This window comes from Pristiophorus japonicus, chromosome 3 (assembly GCF_044704955.1).
Source record: "Pristiophorus japonicus isolate sPriJap1 chromosome 3, sPriJap1.hap1, whole genome shotgun sequence".
Taxonomy (NCBI): Eukaryota; Metazoa; Chordata; class Chondrichthyes; family Pristiophoridae; genus Pristiophorus; species Pristiophorus japonicus.
Window position 1 is genome coordinate 226,266,378 of NC_091979.1, and position 18,871 is coordinate 226,285,248.

Genomic DNA, 18,871 nt, shown 5'->3' on the forward strand with positions numbered 1-18,871 from the left:
TACATTTCTACCATTTGTTTCTGACTCCATATTACTTCGCCCTGTCTTGCTGCATAGGTTCCCATCCCCCTGCCATATTAGTTTAAACACTCTCGAACTGCAGAACTGCATTAACAAATGTTACCCCCAGGACATCAGTTCCAGTCCTGCCCAAATGCAGACGATCCCTTTTGTACAGGTCGCACTTCCCCCAGAACTGGTTCCAATGTCCCAGGAATTTGAATCCCTCCTTCTAGCACCACTGCATAAGCCACGTATTTAATCTAACTACCCTGCTCCCTCTACTCTGATTAGCACGTGGCACTTAGGGGTTGGGTTCGGGTTTTGGTTAGGGTGACACTGCATTAGGGTTCAGATTATGAATCTAGAATGTCAGCTCTGCCTTCAGTTGTTTTCACACTTAATTAATTTGAAAATAAGAGTAAGGGGATATTTCACCACATCCTTATCTTCCTTTCTGAATTTAGCCTGGATCACTGCGTAAATGCTCGTGTTTGTACAAGAATTCAAAACCTGAAGCATGGATCCAGCTTGTTGAACCTTAAATAAAGGATCATTGAAACTTGTATGATAAAAAAGCATTTGTGATTCGTACATATAAGAAATACACAACATACGTTGTCCATAACAGTATAAAACTGCTAGAGATAGTGAATAGTAAAATGATGGATTTTTTGCAGTTTGCTATCTCCAGATCATTGTGATTCTCACCACTGTTGCAGCCTCGCAGTCTGTTGCGAACTTTGCTTGCCACAAAAATATTTTTGACAGTCAAAACATTGAACAGCAGAATTGAACCAAATGGGAATAATGGGGTGAAAATGCGATGGAGCCAAGCAAATGTTGTCCACGCTTTTGAGGTAGAAAAGGTTACTGTCAGGATGCAATCCCACTGTACATTGTTAATGACATATCGAGGTCCAAATGCAAAGTACCAAGGAAGGCATTTTAAACAAAAGATTACACAAACAATGGTAATAATCACAGTGGCCATTTTCTCGGTGCAGTATTTTGTTTTCAACTGCTGCCAACAAATGACAACGAAGCGATCGAAGGTGAAAGCCAATGTTAACCAAACAGAACAGTCCTGGCTTGAAGCGTACAGAACGACAATGAGGCGACAAATTGGCATGGTGTCAAAGAAAGAACTCCAGAAATAATAATAAACAATCTTATACAACATTACACCAGTGTTAATAACGAGCCGATCTCCCACTGCCATGGACACCAGGTAGAAAGTGATGCACCTGGTGAGGCCGCACTTTCCACGGGATAGGGTGACAATCGCCAGTAAGTTAACTGCAAAATGAGAGGGAAAAAAAATCAAATTATTGATCAGGTTCATGGCAAAATTAACGGTTTTGAAGGAGTTTGAATACATTTACAGTACACTGGTCAAAAAGATTAGAGGATGAGGAAGAGATCAGGCGTTCCTGATTATGAATAGAGGATCTGGAACATTGAGAGCTGGAGAGACCAAACTATTCTGGAGAGGGAAATCAGGAGGTAGAAGAAACCTGTTACTGTACATTTTCGGAACAAAACAATTCAATTAATAAATTGTTACAGACGTCTTTAACTGAGGCTGGCAGCTCACTGCTTTATAACCCAGTGCTCCTCTGCACAGCCCAAAGATCACAAGTACTTTGCGTGGACATAAGTTCCTGATATCAAGAATCACTGTGGCTGCTCATTATCAATCGCAATCATCTGTTGATTATAATATTTGTGCTTCCACACTCTGCGATTGTAACTCAATTTCTTATTTGTTTATTTTTTACTGCACCCAATCACTGGACAGACAATTTTATAAATTCATCCACAAAACTCTCAGAATTTTCCTCAACTAGCACACTGTCACTCCCAATTCAAACCTAAAGGTTTACGATCATTACTCCTTTCAGCAGATAGAATCATAGGATGATATGCACAGAAGGAGGCCATTCAGCCCATCGTGCTGGCTCTTTGAAAAAGCTATCCAAATAGTCACACTCCCTTGCTCTTTCCCTATAGCCCTGTAATTGTTTCCCTTCAAGTATTTATCCCCTTTTGAAAGTTACTATTTAATCTGCTCCCATCACTCTTTCAGGCTGTGCTTTCCACATCGCACCAAAAAAAATCTCCCTATTTACCCCCTGGTTCTTCGTCAATCCCCTTAAGTCTGTGTCCTCTGGTTACCGCCCCTTCTGCCACTGGAAACAGTTTCTCCCTATTTACTCGATCAAAATCATTCATGATTTTGAACGCCTCTATTAAATCTCCTTTTAATGTTCTCTGCTCTAAGGAGAACAACTCCAACTTCTCCAGTTTCTCCACATAACTGAAGTCCCTCATCACTGGTACCATTCTTGTTGTGTATGTATAACATAAGTATACTCCCTGTACACTCAATGTACAGTTACATAAGACTACTGGATGTACCTTCACACTGAATACACTATGCTTGTACCACCAGAGGGTGCAACTGGTGGAGATCTAGGTATACCTGGTTACCTGTACACGACAGGTAAAAAGGTATAAAAGGGAGCTCACTATGCTGTACCCTCACTCAGGAATTGTAATAAATGGACTAAGGTCACCACAGTTCAAATACAATACCTTACCTCGTGGAGTCATTACGAGGGTGCTTACAGACATAATAACTGGCGATGAGATTACGAATTTCCACATGAAAATGGCTAACCTTGGCACCTTTCAACAATTTGCCGTTGGGGAAGATTGGGAGGCCTTTGTGGAAAGGCTCGAACACTTTTTCATTGCGAATGACCTGGCGGGAGACAACCCGACCTCGCTGGCTGATAAGCACAGAGCTATCTTGCTCAGAAGTTGTGGGCCCACTGTCTATGGCCACGTCAGGGACTTGCTAGCCCCAGCGAAGACAGCAACCAAAACATATGCAGAGCTCGTAATGATGATACAGGAACAGCTCAAAGCTAAAGAGAGCATCCTCACAGCCAGACACCAGTTCTACACCCACCGGCGGCCTGAAGGCCAAGAAATCGCAAAATATGCTGCAGATCTCAGACGATTGGCTGCGCCGTGTGATTTTGGTGACCACCTCACCGAAGCGCTGCGGGATATCTTCGTCATTGAATCGGCCACGAGGGCCCTCTCCACAGGTTGCTCTCTGCGGACACCACGGTCACCCTGCAGAAGGCAATTAACGTGAGCCAGCCAAGTGGGTGATTCCGCTTGGAATCGCAGGACTCTAACCCGGCGCCTTTTAGAGACAAGGCTGTTGCAAGCAGTCTCTCTCAGGGAAGAGAGAACAGAACCCCGAGTCCCACAACCCTGAATCCACCACATGGGGCCAACCGGCCAATTCTATGCTGGCACTGTGGAGGAAATCACAGGACCCACCGGTGCCGCTACAAAGAGTATAATTGCAAAGGCTGTAACTCGAAGGGCCACCTCCAGCGAATGTGCAAGAGAAATTGTACTCACCGAGTCGATGAAGATTTGGCCGATCATCCGGACTCTAGCAACGATGAAGAGAGAGTCCATGAGGCAGCTCAGCCCCACAATGAGGTGTACAGGGTGTTTACCTGTACCACCGAGAGTTTTCCGTTGAAAATGGAAGTCGAAATCAATGATGTTCCAGTCACTATGGAGGTGGACACAGGGGCGAGCCAGTCACTGATGAATCAGGCAGCCTTTGAGAAACTCTGGGACAATCCAATTGAACGACCTAAAATGATCCTGATCCAAGTGAAGCTGCTCACCTATACAAACGACACCATCCCAGTCATTGGCAGCGTGGATGTCCAGGTGTCCCATGGCGGCGCGATGCACAAGTTACCTTGGTGGATCGTTGCTGGTGATAGTCCAATGCTGCTAGGAAGAAGATGGATTAAAAAGATCCGTTGGAGCTGTGAAAACCTCCAGCCTCCGGCAATCGATGTCCTCCGCGGCCCCAAAGTTGGATCCAGCACAGCACCTGAGAAACCAGCCAATCAACTTGACTGCGAGGAGACAACACAGACCGCTCAACCCAACGGCGAGATGATCCAGCTGAAACAACCCAACTTCCAGGCTCCAGTGACAGGACTCCGGAGGAAGAAAATCGGCGCAGAAGGCAACTTCCCTGCTTCCGTGGCAGAACCTGGGGAGGAAAGGATCACCGCAGCCTACCCCATGGAGAGAAAGAAGATGGCACCCAAACCACGAGGTGAAGCGCCTGAAGTAAAGATGGCGGCGGCTCGACCACGACGGGTAGCGTTTGTTATATATGTGGACTTGTATTTACTCTGTACAGCCACCAGAGGGCTCATCCCCTGGAGTCCCAAGGGATGCCATAATCCCTTGAGAGAACAGGTATTTAAGGAGACTTCACAGGTTGGAGAGGCACTCTGGAGACCTGCAATAAAAGATTAAGGTCACACTTTACTTTGAGTTCACAGTGTTCAGTCTGACTCTTTCTCCAAACACAACTGGCGATGAGATACAGATAGCGAACTCAAAGATGCAGAGAACAGTGGGCATCCTGGAGAAACGTTTGGAGGGAGATGATTGGGAAACTTTTGTGGAGCAACTCGACCAATACTTCGTGGCCAACGAACTAGATGGGGAAGAGAGCGCTGCCAAACGTAGAGCGATCCTCCTCACCGTCTGTGGGGCACCAAAGTATAGCCTCATGAAGAATCTGCTCACTCCAGCGAAACCCACGGAGAAATCATACGACGATTTGTGCACACTGGTCTGAGAGCATTTGAACCTGAAGGAAAGCGTTCTGATGGCGAGGTACCGGTTCTACACCTACAAAAGGTCTAAAGGCCAGGAAGTGGCAAGTTATGTCGCCGAGCTAAGATGCCTTGCAGGACATTGCAAATTTGAGGGACATTTGGAGCACATGCTCAGAGACTTTTTCGTACTTGGCATTGGCCACGAAACCATACTTCGCAAACTTTTGACTGTAGAGAACCCAACCTTGAGTAAGGCCATAGCGATAGCCCAGGCGTTCATTGCCACCACTGACAATACGAAGCAAATATCTCAGCACACAAGTGCTGCTACAAGTGCTGTGAACAAAGTGATGTTGTTTTCGAATCGTAACGTACAGGGCAGGTCACACATACCTGCAGCTGCACATCCGCAGATGACTCAGAGTCCACCATAAAGGGTGATGAATACAAGGCCAATAACATCCACTGCGGGGATGATCATCGTTTCCATTCATGCCGATTCAAAGAGTACTTTTGCAAGGGCTGTGGAACAATGGGACACCTCCAATGAGTGTGCAGGTGAGCTGCTAAGCCTGTTAAACCTGCAAACCACCATATTGCAGAGGAGGTCAGATCCACGGACCAGAGCCTCAGATTGAGGAGACAGAGGTACATGGAATACACACATTCAACACGAATTGACCCCCAATAATGCTGAATGTTGAACTAAATGGACTCCCGGTGTTAATGGAGCTGCACACGGGCGCGAGCCAGTCCATCATGGACAAAAAGACTTTCGAAAGGTTGTCATGCAACAAGGCCTCAAGACCAGTCTTAACTCCAGTTCGCACAAAACTAAGAACTTACACGAAAGAACTGATTCCTGTAATCGGCAGTGCTACCATAAAGGTCTCCTACGATGGAGCGGTGCACAAGCTACCACTCTGGGTGGTAGCAGGCGATGGTCCCACGCTGCTCGGCAGGAGCTGGCTGGGAAAGATACGTTGGAACTGGGACGATGTCCGAGCGCTATCGCCCGCTAACGACACTTCATGTGCCCAGTTCTTAAACAAATTTCCTTCGCTGTTCAAACCAGGCGTCGGGAAATTCCAAGAAGCAAAAGTGCAGATCCACCTAATTCCAAGGGCGCGACCCATCCATCACAAGGCGAGAGCTATATCGTACATGATGAGAGAAAGGGTAGTGATTGAGCTAGACCGGCTGCAAAGAGAGGGCATCATTTCACCGATCGAATTCAGTGAGTGGGCCAGTCCTAATGTCCCAGTCCTCAAGGGAGGCGGCACCGTCAGAATCTTTGGCAAAATACAAAGTAACTATCAATCGTTTCTCCCTGCAGGACCAGTACCCACTACCAAAGGCCGACGACCTCTTTGCAACGCTGGCAGGAGGAAAGACGTTCATGAAGCTGGATTTGACTTTAGCCTACATGACGCAGGAACTGGAGGAATCATCGAAGGCCCTCACCTGCATCAACACGCACAAAGGTCTTTTTGTTTATAACAGATGCCCGTTTGGAATCCGATCAGTGGCGACGATATTCCAGAGAAACATGGAAAGTTTGCTGAAGTCGGTCCCGCACACCGTGGTCTTCCAGGACAACATCTTGGTCACAGGTCGGAACACAGTCGAGCACCTGCAGAACCTGGAAGAGGTTCTTAGTCGACTCAATCGCATGGGGCTCAGGTTAAAACGCTCGAAGTGTGTTTTCCTGGCGCCTGAAGTGGAGTTCTTGGGAAGGAGGATTGCGGCAGATGGGATCAGGCCCACCAATGCGAAGACGGAGGCAATCGAGAACGCACCAAGGCCACAGAACGTGACAGAGCTGCAGTCGTTTCTGGGATTCTTGAACTACTTTGATAACTTTTTACTGGGTCTCAGCACCCTGTTAGAACCACTGCATTTTTTACTACGAAAAGGGGGCGCATGGGTTTGGGGCAAAAGCCAAGAAAATGCCTTTGTAAAAGCGAGAAAATTGTTATGCTCAAACAAATTGCTTGTGTTGTATGATCCATGTAAGCGTTTAGTACTAGCATGTGATGCATCATCATATGGCGCCGGGTGTGTATTGCAACAAGCTAATGATTTCGGGAAACTGCAACCAGCTGCTTCTGCATCCAGAAGTCTGTCTAAGGCTGAGAGAGCCTAAAGCATGATTGAAAAAGAAACTTAGCATGTGTCTATGGGGTAAAATGTTCCTTGTGATTGTAGACATGGATTGAATGTGAGCTAATGTCGGTTAGCACGTCCGCTGCCACTACTGAAAGCCTGCGGGCCACGTTTGCCACACATGGCTTAACCAATGTCCTGGTGAGCGACAACAGGCCATGTTTTACCAGTGCTGAGTTCAAAGAATTCATGACCCGTAATGGGATCAAACATGTCACATCTGCCCCGTTTAAACCAGCGTCCAATGGTCAGGCAGAGAGAGCAGTGCAAACCATCAAGCAAGGCTTGAAGAGGGTAACTGAAGGCTCACAGCAGACTCGCTTATCCTGAGTCCTGCTTAGTTACCGCACAAGACCCCACTCACTCACTGGGATCCCACCTGCTGAACTGCTCATGGAAAGGGCACTTAAGACAAGGCTCTCGTTAGTTCACCCTGATCTACATGAACAGGTAGAGAGCAACAAAGTGTATACCATGATAGCGCAAATGTGTCACGCGAGATTGAAGTCAATGATCCTGTATTTGTATTAAATTATGGACAAGGTCCCAAGTGGCTTCCTGGCACTGTCGTGTCCAAAGAGGGGAGCAGGGTGTTTCGGGTCAAACTTTCAAATGGACTCATTCACCGGAAACACTTGGACCAAATCAAACTCAGATTCACGGACTATCCTGAGCAACCCACCTTGGACCCTACCTTTTTTGACCCCCCAACACACACACACACACACCAGTGGCAACCGGCACCACGGTTGACCACGAAGCAGAACCCATCATCCACAGCAGCCCTGCAGGGCCCAACACACCAGGCAGCCCAGCAAGGCCAGCTGCACAGCAGCCCAGCAAGGGCCCAACAAACGATTCAACAACACCAGCTTTCACACCGAGATGATCAACCAGGGCAAGAAGGGCCCCAGATCGACTCACATTGTAAATAATTACACTATTGACTTTGAGGGGGGGGGGAGTGTTGTTATATATGTGGACTTGTACTTACTCTGTACAGCCACAAGAGGGTTCATCCCCTGGTGTCCCAAGGGATCCCATAATCCCTTGGGAACACAGGTATTTAAGGAGGCTTCACAGGTTGGAGAGGCACTCTGGAGACCTGCAATAAACCTACGGTCACACTTTACTTTGAGCTCACAGTGTTCCGTCTGACTCTTTCTCCATACACAACAGCGTTGATGGAGCAACATGTGATGCCGAGCAGCGAACCGAATTGGGGTAAAGATTGCAAGACCCTCTTAAAGGAGACCGGCAACCCATCACAATTAAAGGGACAGTTCCACTCTTTATACAGCGATGCCGGTGATACATATGTAAGCGATGTAATTGACAAATTCAAGTATGTAAATGTAACTAACCATGTTAAGTCAGACGATTGCGGTCAGAACCATTGTATTATGAGAGTAAATGAAGTAATGATGTGCGATGCCGAGTTCTACATGCATGCCGACAAAACCAAGGGCAACCTCCCGTCGGAAGCACACAGGTCCAGCGGGCTACCCGATCATGTAGCCTGCACCTCCGGGATCAATGTGATGCCCCAGGGAGCATGGCCACACACCGAGGGAGCATATCAGCTGCAGGGCCAGCGATCAGCGGACGGCAAAGGCACCACTACCGGTACCCTGCCCCTGATCGGCTCTACCTCTCTGGCCACCAGGGCCAGTATCGGGAGCAAGAGGCTAGCACCCTCCAGCTCTCCCATTGGGACCTTGGATGACCAGGCTCCCACTATCGCTGAAGGGCAGCAAAGAGACACCGCAGCCCTCAAAGCAGGATAGGGAGGCCACACACTCCTGTGGCTCTGCCCACCATTAGGCAACGGCAATGGCCCTGAGACTCAGCCAGGTGAGTGATCCGAGCCCACTCAGCTGGCAGGGGGTGCAGCGCTGCCATCAGACAACCTGGACACAGTCCGATAACTCTGGAACTAGTGTCCTCACCCACCTGCATCTACACCCCAGGGACAAGACTGTGATACCACGTATGTACCTTACCTGTAATATGTACTTGTTCCATTACTGCTGAACCCAAACAGTGATGTAATTAATCTTATGGGGTTTTTTGTTCTTTCTTTCTGTACATGTATGCACATGCAGGTGTTGAGCCACACACATGGTCTATGTATGGGGAGGGGGGGGGGGATGGATGTATGTAGCCATGGACATACATGGATCACACCCAGAACCCATTCAAACCCCACTGCAACCTCAAACCATCCACTTCTGACCATTTCCCAATGTTGAGGCAATAAGGACTTGGGGTCAACAGGGAGAGAGCCAAACCGAAGCATAGACAAGGTGCAAGGACATTGGGCACTCAAATCTAGGGCCAGATCACACAATGCAAAGGCCAGTAGCTCAAGATTTAGGGGAGAGTGATGTTGTGTATGTATAACATAAGTATACTCCCTGTACACGCAATGTACAGTTACATAAGACTACTGGATGTACCTTCACACTGTTTCCACTATGCTTGTACCACCAGAGGGTGCAACTGGTGGAGACCTAGGTAACCAGGTATAAAAGGGAGCTCACCATGCTGTGCCCTCCCTCAGCAGCTGTAATAAATGGACTAAGGTCACCACAATTCAAGTCACTACAATGCCTCGTGGAGTCATTACTAGAGTGCTTACAGACATAATAATTCTAGTAAAACTTCTCAGCACCCACTCTAAGGCCTTGACATCTTTTCTAAAGTGCGGTGCCCAGAATTGGACAAAATACTCCAGCTCGGGCTTAACCAGTGGTTTTTAAAGGTTTAGAATAACTTCCTTGCTTTTGTATTCTATGCCTCTGTTTATAAAACCAAGGATCCCGTATGCTTTCTTAACAGCTTTTTTAAATTGACCTACCACTTTCAAAGATTTGTGTACATACACCCCCAGGTCTCTCTGTTCCTGCACCCCCTTTAAAATTGTACCAGTCAGTTTATATTGCTGCTCCTTATTTTTCTTACATCATTTCACTCTTCTCTGCATTAAATTTCAGCTTCCCTGTGTTTGCCCATTTCACCAATCTATCTATGTCCTCCTGAAGTCTATTATTATCCTCCTCACATTTCTGAGTTTCATATCATCTTAAACTTTGAAAGGATGCCATATACACCCAAGCCCAGGTCATTAATATATATCAAAAAGAGCAGTGGTCCTAATGCCAACCCCTGGGAACACAACTGTATCGAGAGAGGCGGGAGTCGGCGAGAGGCAGTGGCCTATAAAGGCTCAGCAGTCGGGCAGTCCGGGGAGCGTCGAGAGAGGTGGGAGTCGGCGAGAGGCAGCGGCCTATAAAGGCTCAGCAGTCGGGCAGTCCGGGGAGCGTCGAGAGAGGTGGCAGTCGGCGAGAGGCAGCGGCCTATAAAGGCTCAGCAGTCGGGCAGTCCGGGGAGCGTCGAGAGAGGCGGAGCTTGTACAGCTCCAGCTGGGAGAGAAGGCAAAAAAGAAGCAGAAAGAAATCAAAAGGTGACGTCACAGCCAAAGGGGTAAGTGATTGGCTGGTGATTGGTGAGTAGCTTTTCTTTTTCTTTTTTATATCAGTCAGTAAATTTTAACACTGTTGTTGTCAATTTAAGTGTATCTAAGGGTTAAGTCATGGCAGGAGAGCTCGGTCACGTGATATGCTCCTCCTGTACCATGTGGGAACTCAGGGACGACACCAGTGTCCCTGACGACTACATCTGCGGGAAGTGTATCCGCCTCCAGCTCCTGACGGACCGTGTTGCGGAGTTGGAGCTGAGGGTGGATTCACTCTGGAGCATCCACGATGCTGAGAATGACGTGAGTAGCACGTGTAGCGAGTTGGTCTTATCGCAGGTGAAGGATCCACAGCCAGATAGGGAATGGAAGACCAGCAGGAAGAGCAGTGCAAGGAAGGTAGTGCAGAGGTCCCCTGCGGTCATCCCCCTGCAAAACAGATACACCGTACTGTTGAGGGGGATGACTCATCAGGGGAGGGCAGCAGCAGCCAAGTTCATGGCACCATGGCTGGCTCTGTTGCACAGGAGGGCAGGAAAAAGAGTGGTAGAGTGATAGTGATAGGGGATTCAATTGTGAGGGGAATAGATAGGCGTTTCTGCGGCCGCAACCGAGACTCCAGGATGGTACGTTGCCTCCCTGGTGCAAGGGTCAAGGATGTCTCTGAGCGGGTGCAGGACATTCTAAAAAGGGAGGGAGAACAGCCAGTTGTCGTGGTGCACATTGGTACCAACGACATAGGTAAAAAAAAAGGGATGAGGTCCTACAAAACGAATTTAAGGAGCTAGGAACTAAATTAAAAAGTAGGACCTCAAAAGTAGTAATCTCGGGATTGCTACCAGTGCCACGTGCTAGTCAGAGTAGGAATTGCAGGATAGCGCAAATGAATACGTGGCTTGAGCAGTGGTGCAGCAGGGAGGGATTCAAATTCCTGGGGCATTGGAACCGGTTCTGGGGGAGGTGGAACCAGTACAAACCGGACGGTCTGCACCTGGGCAGGACCAGAACCAATGTCCTAGGGGGAGTGTTTGCTAGTGCTGTTAGGGAGGAGTTAAACTAATATGGCAGGGGGATGGGAACCAATGCAGGGAGACAGAGGGAAACAAAAAGGAGACAAAAGCAAAAGACAGAAAGGAGATGAGGAAAAGTGGAGGGCAGAGAAACCCAAGGCAAAGAACAAAAAGAGCCACTGTACAGCAAAATTCTAAAAGGACAAAGGGTGTTAAAAAAACAAGCCTGAAGGCTTTGTGTCTTAATGCAAGGAGTATCCGTAATAAGGTGGATGAATTAACTGTGCAAATAGATGTTAACAAATATGATGTGATTGGGATTACGGAGACGTGGCTCCAGGATGATCAGGGCTGGGAACTCAGCATCCAGGGCTATTCAACATTCAGGAAGGGTAGAATAAAAGGAAAAGTAGGTGGGGTAGCATTGCTGGCTAAAGAGGAGATTAATGTAATAGTTAGGAAGGACATTAGCTTGGATGATGTGGAATCTATATGGGTAGAGCTGCAGAACACCAAAGGGCAAAAAACGTCAGTGGGAGTTGTGTACAGACCTCCAAACAGTAGTAGTGATGTTGGGGAGGGCATCAAACAGGAAATTAGGGGTGCATGCAATAAAGGTGCAGCAGTTATAATGGGTGACTTTAATATGCACATAGATTGGGCTAGCCAAACTGGAAGCAATACGGTAGAGAAGGATTTCCTGGAGTGCAATATGTCGAGGAACCAATTAGCGGGGAGGCCATCTTAGACTGGGTGTTGTGTAATGAGAGAGGATTAATTAGCAATCTCGTTGTGCGAGGCCCCTTGGGGAAGAGTGACCATAATATGGTGGAATTCTGCATTAGGATGGAGAATGAAACAGTTAATTCAGAGACCATGGTCCAGAACTTAAAGAAGGGTAACTTTGAAGGTATAAGGCGTCAATTGGCTCGGATAGATTGGCGAATGATACTTAAGGGGTTGACTGTGGATGGGCAATGGCAGACATTTAGAGACCGCATGGATGAACTACAACAATTGTACATTCCTGTCTGCCGTAAAAATAAAAAAGGGAAGGTGGCTCAACCGTAGCTATCAAGGGAAATCAGGGATAGTATTAAAGCCAAGGAAGTGGCATACAAAATGGCCAGAAATAGCAGCGAGCCCGGGGACTGGGAGAAATTTAGAACTCAGCAGAGGAGGACAAAGGGTTTGATTAGGGCAGGGAAAATGGAGTACGAGAAGAAGCTTGCAGGGAACATTAAGACGGATTGCAAAAGTTTCTATAGATATGTAAAGAGAAAAAGGTTAGTAAAGACAAACGTAGGTCCCCTGCAGTCAGAATCAGGGGAAGTCATAACGGGGAACAAAGAAATGGCAGACCAATTGAACAAGTACTTTGGTTCGGTATTCACTAAGGAGGACACAAACAACCTTCCGGATATAAAAGGGGTCAGAGGGTCTAGTAAGGAGGAGGAACTGAGGGAAATCCTTATTAGTCGGGAAATTGTGTTGGGGAAATTGATGGGATTGAAGGCCGATAAATCCCCAGGGCCTGATGGACTGCATCCCAGAGTACTTAAGGAGGTGGCCTTGGAAATAGCGGATGCATTGACTGTCATTTTCCAACATTCCATTGACTCTGGATCAGTTTCTATGGAGTGGAGGGTAGCCAATGTAACCCCACTTTTTAAAAAAGGAGGGAGAGAGAAAACAGGGAATTATAGACCGGTCAGCCTGACCTCAGTAGTGGGTAAAATGATGGAATCAATTATTAAGGATGTCATAGGAGCGCATTTGGAAAGAGGTGACATGATAGGTCCAAGTCAACATGGATTTGTGAAAGGGAAATCATGCTTGACAAATCTTCTAGAATTTTTTGAGGATGTTTCCAGTAGAGTGGACAAGGGAGAACCAGTTGATGTGGTGTATTTGGACTTTCAGAAGGCTTTCGACAAGGTCCCACACAAGAGATTAATGTGCAAAGTTAAAGCACATGGGATTAGGGGTAGTGTGCTGACGTGGATTGAGAACTGGTTGGCAGACAGGAAGCAAAGAGTAGGAGTAAATGGGTACTTTTCAGAATGGCAGGCAGTGACTAGTGGGGTACCGCAAGGTTCTGTGCTGGGGCCTCAGCTGTTTACACTGTACATTAATGATTTAGACGAGGGGATTAAATGTAATATCTCCAAATTTGCGGATGACACTAAGTTGGGTGGCAGTGTGAGCTGCGAGGAGGACGCTATGAGGCTGCAGAGTGACTTGGATAGGTTTGGTGAGTGGGCAAATGCATGGCAGATGAAGTATAATGTGGATAAATGTGAGGTTATCCACTTTCGTGGTAAAAACAGAGAGACAGACTATTATCTGAATGGTGACAGATTAGGAAAAGGAGAGGTGCAACAAGACCTGGGTGTCATGGTACATCAGTCATTGAAGGTTGGCATGCAGATACAGCAGGCGGTTAAGAAAGCAAATGGCATGTTGGCCTTCATACCGAGGGGATTTGAGTACAGGGGCAGGGAGGTGTTGCTACAGTTGTACAGGGCCTTGGTGAGGCCACACCTGGAGTATTGTGTACAGTTTTGGTCTCCTAACTTGAGGAAGGACATTCTTGCTATTGAGGGAGTGCAGCGAAGGTTCACCAGACTGATTCCCGGGATGGTGGGACTCACCTATCAAGAAAGATTGGATCAACTGGGCTTGTATTCACTGGAGTTCAGAAGAATGAGAGGGGACCTCATAGAAATGTTTAAAATTCTGACGGGTTTAGACAGGTTGGATGCAGGAAGAATGTTCCCAATGTTGGGGAAGTCCAGAACCAGGGGTCACAGTCTAAGGATAAGGGGTAAGCCATTTAGGACCGAGATGAGGAGAAACTTCTTCACCCAGAGAGTGGTGAACCTGTGGAATTCTCTACCGCAGAAAGTAGTTGAGGCCAATTCACTAAATATATTCAAAAGGGAGTTCGATGAAGTCCTTACTACTAGGGGGATCAAGGGGTATGGCGAGAAAGCAGGAACGGGGTACTGAATTTGCATGTTCAACCATGAACTCATTGAATGGCGGTGCAGGCTAGAAGGGCCGAATGGCCTACTCCTGCACCTATTTTCTATGTTTCTATGTTTCTATGTATACTTCCATTTCGTCTAAAAAAACGACCATTCACCACTACTCTCTGCTTTCTGTCCCTTAGCCAATTTTGTTTCCAAACTGGCACTGCTTCTTTGCATCCATGGGCTTCAATATTTCTAACACATCTATTATGTGGTACTTTATCAAGTGCCTTTTAAAGGTCCATATAGACAACACCAACACACTACCTTCATCAACTTGCGCTGTTACTTCATCGAAGAACTCAATCATGTTAATCAAACATGATTTGCCTTTAATAAATCAATGATAACTATTATTTATTAACCCATTTTTTTCCAATTGCAAATTCATTTTGTCTCGGATTATTGTCTCTAAAAGTTTCTCCACCACCGATGTTCGAATGACTGGCCTGTATTGTAGGGTTTATCCCTCCTTCCTTTTTTGAATGGGACTGTAACCTTTGCAACTCTCCAGTCATCTGGCACTGTTTCCATATCTAAGGAGTATTGGAAGATTGTGACCAGGGGCTCTGCTAGATCCTCCCTTGCTTTCCTCAGCAACCCAGGATGCATCCCCTCTGGACCAAACACTTTTCTACTTTGAAAGTTGTTGATGCCAGTTTACTGGATATATTCAAGAGGGAGTTAGATATGGCCCTTATGGCTAAAGGGATCAAGAGGTATGGAGAGAAAGCAAGAAAGGGGTACTGAAGGAATGATCAGCCATGATCTTATTGAATGGCGGTGCAGGCTCGAAGGGCCGAATGGCCTACTCCTGCACCTGTTTTCTATGTTTCTATGTTTCTATGAAAGCTGCCAACCTTTTGAGTATCTCCTCTTTTCTGTTTTTATCCAAATCCTCTACCCGCTCCTCCTTTGCTGTGACATTCTCTACTTTGGAGATGCAAGGTACTCATTTACTCAGCCACGTCCTCTGTCTCCGCAAGATCTTTTTGGCCTCTAATCGGCCCCATACCTTTTTATTGACTATCGTTTTACTATTTATATACTTTTACTAGTCAAATGCTCGCTTTGGACCAAATCTTTTAAAATTATATTTTGAATTATGGATTTAGTAAGCATTTAGAAATACATAGGTTAATCAAGGACAGGCAGCACAGATTTGCTGAAAGCAAGTTATATTTGACACATGTAACAGAATGTTTAGAAGAAATTACTAATTAGATAGAGAAAGGGAATGCAATAGATGTGCTATATATGGATTTGCAAAAGGTGTTTGATAAGGTAACACACTAGAAAATAGTTACAAAAATACACCCATATCACAGTGTAGCAACAAGGATAAAATGTTGATTGAGAGACAGGAAACAAAGGGTTGGGGTAAATCTGTGATGCTCATCTTCGAGATGTGTTGGAAACGGTAGAGACCACAGTATCTTATAGAAAAGTTTAACATTTGAAGCAGAGGAAGATATGGGTTTTGGAGAGAGAATGGGATGGTGGATAAGTTTTGGATTGCACATGCAAAGATTTAGCACGGGGATGATGGCCTCCTTAAATGTTTCAGTTGTCCTGTGGGGTTTTTTCCCTCAACAAATACAACCTAAATTTTTAATCTGCTGAATTCTAACATCTTAGCAACAGTGTTAATCTCGCACATGTTCAAATCTTATTCATCTTATTATTTTGACCTAAAATACTGCATCAAATGGCACAATATTTCTACATTATAACCAAGTCCATCACATCAAGATCATCATCATAGGCAGTCCCTCGAAACGAGGATGATTTGCTTCCACGGCAAAAAGGGATGAGTTTACAGGTGTTTCAATGAAGGACCTAATATTCCAGATCCCAAGCTATATGTTGAAGGGTGGAAGATGCCTGTGGGTGGATTTTTTTAACATGTGGTGGCCGTTGCACACCAGCCACCACACGGGCTTGACAGAGCTAGGTCTTGGTCCAGTGGTGAGGATTAACCAAGACGACTGGAGACCAGCTCTGCTGCATGGACCTAGTGTGCACACATATCGCAGTGTGGGCTGGCCCGTGCTGCCCCAGGGCACCTGGCCCCGAACTCACGCCTTCCCTGGGCCCCGATCACATCCCTCCACAGTCTCTCGCAGCTCCTGCTGTATCTGCCCATGCTCCAATCACCGACCTGGACCTTGATGACGTCACTCTTCGCTGCCGTCGCCCTCCTGCACCAGCTCGCACTGCTCCCTGAAGTGGCATGCCTCCATGTTGCTCCCTGAGTCCTTCATCCCTGATACCATTCTGGTACCATTTGTAGGGCTAGGGGGAAAGAGCAGGGGAGTGGGACTAACTGGTTAGCTCTTTAGGCAGGATAGGCCGAATGGCCTCCTTTTGTGCTCTATGATTCCCCTCAAGCCCAAAAATCCTCTTGTTCCCCACTCACTAGCCCTGTACACCCAACCCTCCCTGGCTTCTCTGAGCTTATCTTGTCCAGGAGACTCACTTCCTGATCAATTGAGCTTTCCCACGCAACTCCTGACCAACTACCCTTCTTGGCCTTCATGGTATCTGATGTCAATAGCTCCCTCTCCAACTTCCTTGAAAGTTGCATTTATCATTCATTCCTCAAAAAACACCAGAAACCAATGTGTATCTTAATCTGTGTGGCTGCACAGCACTCTAGGAGTCCTGCGCAGGCGGTGAACCGGCTTGCAAATTGGAAAAAATACGTTAAAGGGACCATGTGGCCCCCAAAAATTACAGGGAACAATGTCCTTGACCCTTCGTCCTTGCAAGCTACCTCCCCTTCCTTTTTAAAGGTTCACGACCTCCAGGCTCTGTGCCCCCCTCTCCTATAAATGTTCAAATCCCTGTAGTCCAACTTCCACCTCAACTACAGAAATGATTGAAACCAAAGTCACAAACTAATTTCACTGACTAAAGTGCTGTATCCCACCTCATCCCTTCGGCAACGTGCAGCAGTTGGCCGTGTCATGTTCTTCCAGTGCCTTGCCTCTGCCATCCAGATCAGTGAGACTTCACCTCAAGGTTAAATTCCTACCCATCTGAACACAGCCAAAGTAACGAGTGATGGCTTCTCTTACCTGCCCGTTATAGTCACCTAGAGACTCCCAAGGATCTATTCTATGCCCCCTCTTCATCTACATGCTGCCCATCATTCTAAGACTATGTCCCCTAGTTTTAGTTTCCCCTACGAGTGGAAATATCCTCTCTGCACCCACCTTGTCGCGCCCCCTCATTATCTTATGTTTCAATAAGAACACCTCTCATTCTTCTGAACTCCAATGAGTATAAGCCCAATCTACTCCACCTATCCTCATAAGTCAATCCCCTCATCTCCGGAATCAACCTAGTGAACCTTCACTGAGCAGCCTCCAATGCAAGTATATCCTTCCTTAAATATGGAGACCAAAACTGTTGGTGTACATTCTTTTTTCTTGCGTATCTGGGAAAGTTTATGCATTAAAGGTATTGTATTGTATAAAAGCACATCAAGATAGTATACACACAACAGCAGTAGTGTAATTAAACACAAGTTAACATAACTAATAAGTTGTTATAACTTACCAGGTATGCCGAAAGCTGCAAGAATAGGGTAGTAAGTGAAATCCAGTGGATGAATTAGTTCTTGTTGATGCATTTTTGGTGAGCAGTAATTATTGCTGCATCTGACTGATACACTGAGCTAATGGATTCAATGAAGCCCTTATTTATACGCAGGAGAAATCTCCAGTGAGATCATTAAGCTGCCTCAACAGTAACATTAGTTACAATCATTTGAACAAACAGATTAAGAAACTGGTTTTGTTATAATTTGTTGATATTGGAAAGCCTTAATTCACAGCCCTCCGAGTTCCAGAATATTATTCTCATAGCACTTCTTCAGAAAAAAAACTAAGAACTGTAACAGTCATGCTCTCCTGGTTAGACAACCTGGTTTATGTTCTTATTATATATGTAATTTTCGCAATTGAAGTCCCCACATTGTTTAGTGGTTAGAGTTCCTGTTTTCCACCCAAATTCAAATCCTGATTTAGGAATGTAAAACATTGGGGGAAATCTTCTGGGGTCTGTGTGAGCATGATCAGAGGTGGGTCAGATGGAAAATGTGAAAAATCTTGCAGCAGGTTGAGAGCTCACCCCCTCGGGTGCATTTGCCGAACAGCAGAGGCAGGTGAGCTAATTTAAATAATTATTAGGTACTTGTCAGACCTTTAAGAGTCATTTTAATCCTACCTTTCAAATTTCATTGGATGACCTCAAGAATCACGCAGCTCAGGAAGCACATCTGTCAACCTGAGGCGAAAGTTGAGTGACCATTGATCTAATTGATTAGTGCACAGCTTGGAAAGTACAATAAAATCTCCCACCTCACAGCTGATCACGTTCCTCAGACAGAAGCTGTTACTGACTGCATTGCCAGTGCAGATTTAGCTTTCTACAGGCTGCAGGTGTTTCCGGAAAAGTCGCCATTTAGTGTCACCTCACTATCAGAACCTGTCA

General features: G+C 46.3%; 1 pseudogene; it reads right to left on the reverse strand.

Moving 5' to 3' along the window:
- Positions 1-384: 384 nt before the first annotated feature.
- On the reverse strand, positions 385-18,008 carry LOC139259457 (probable G-protein coupled receptor 139; annotated as a pseudogene).
- Positions 18,009-18,871: the final 863 nt, after the last annotated feature.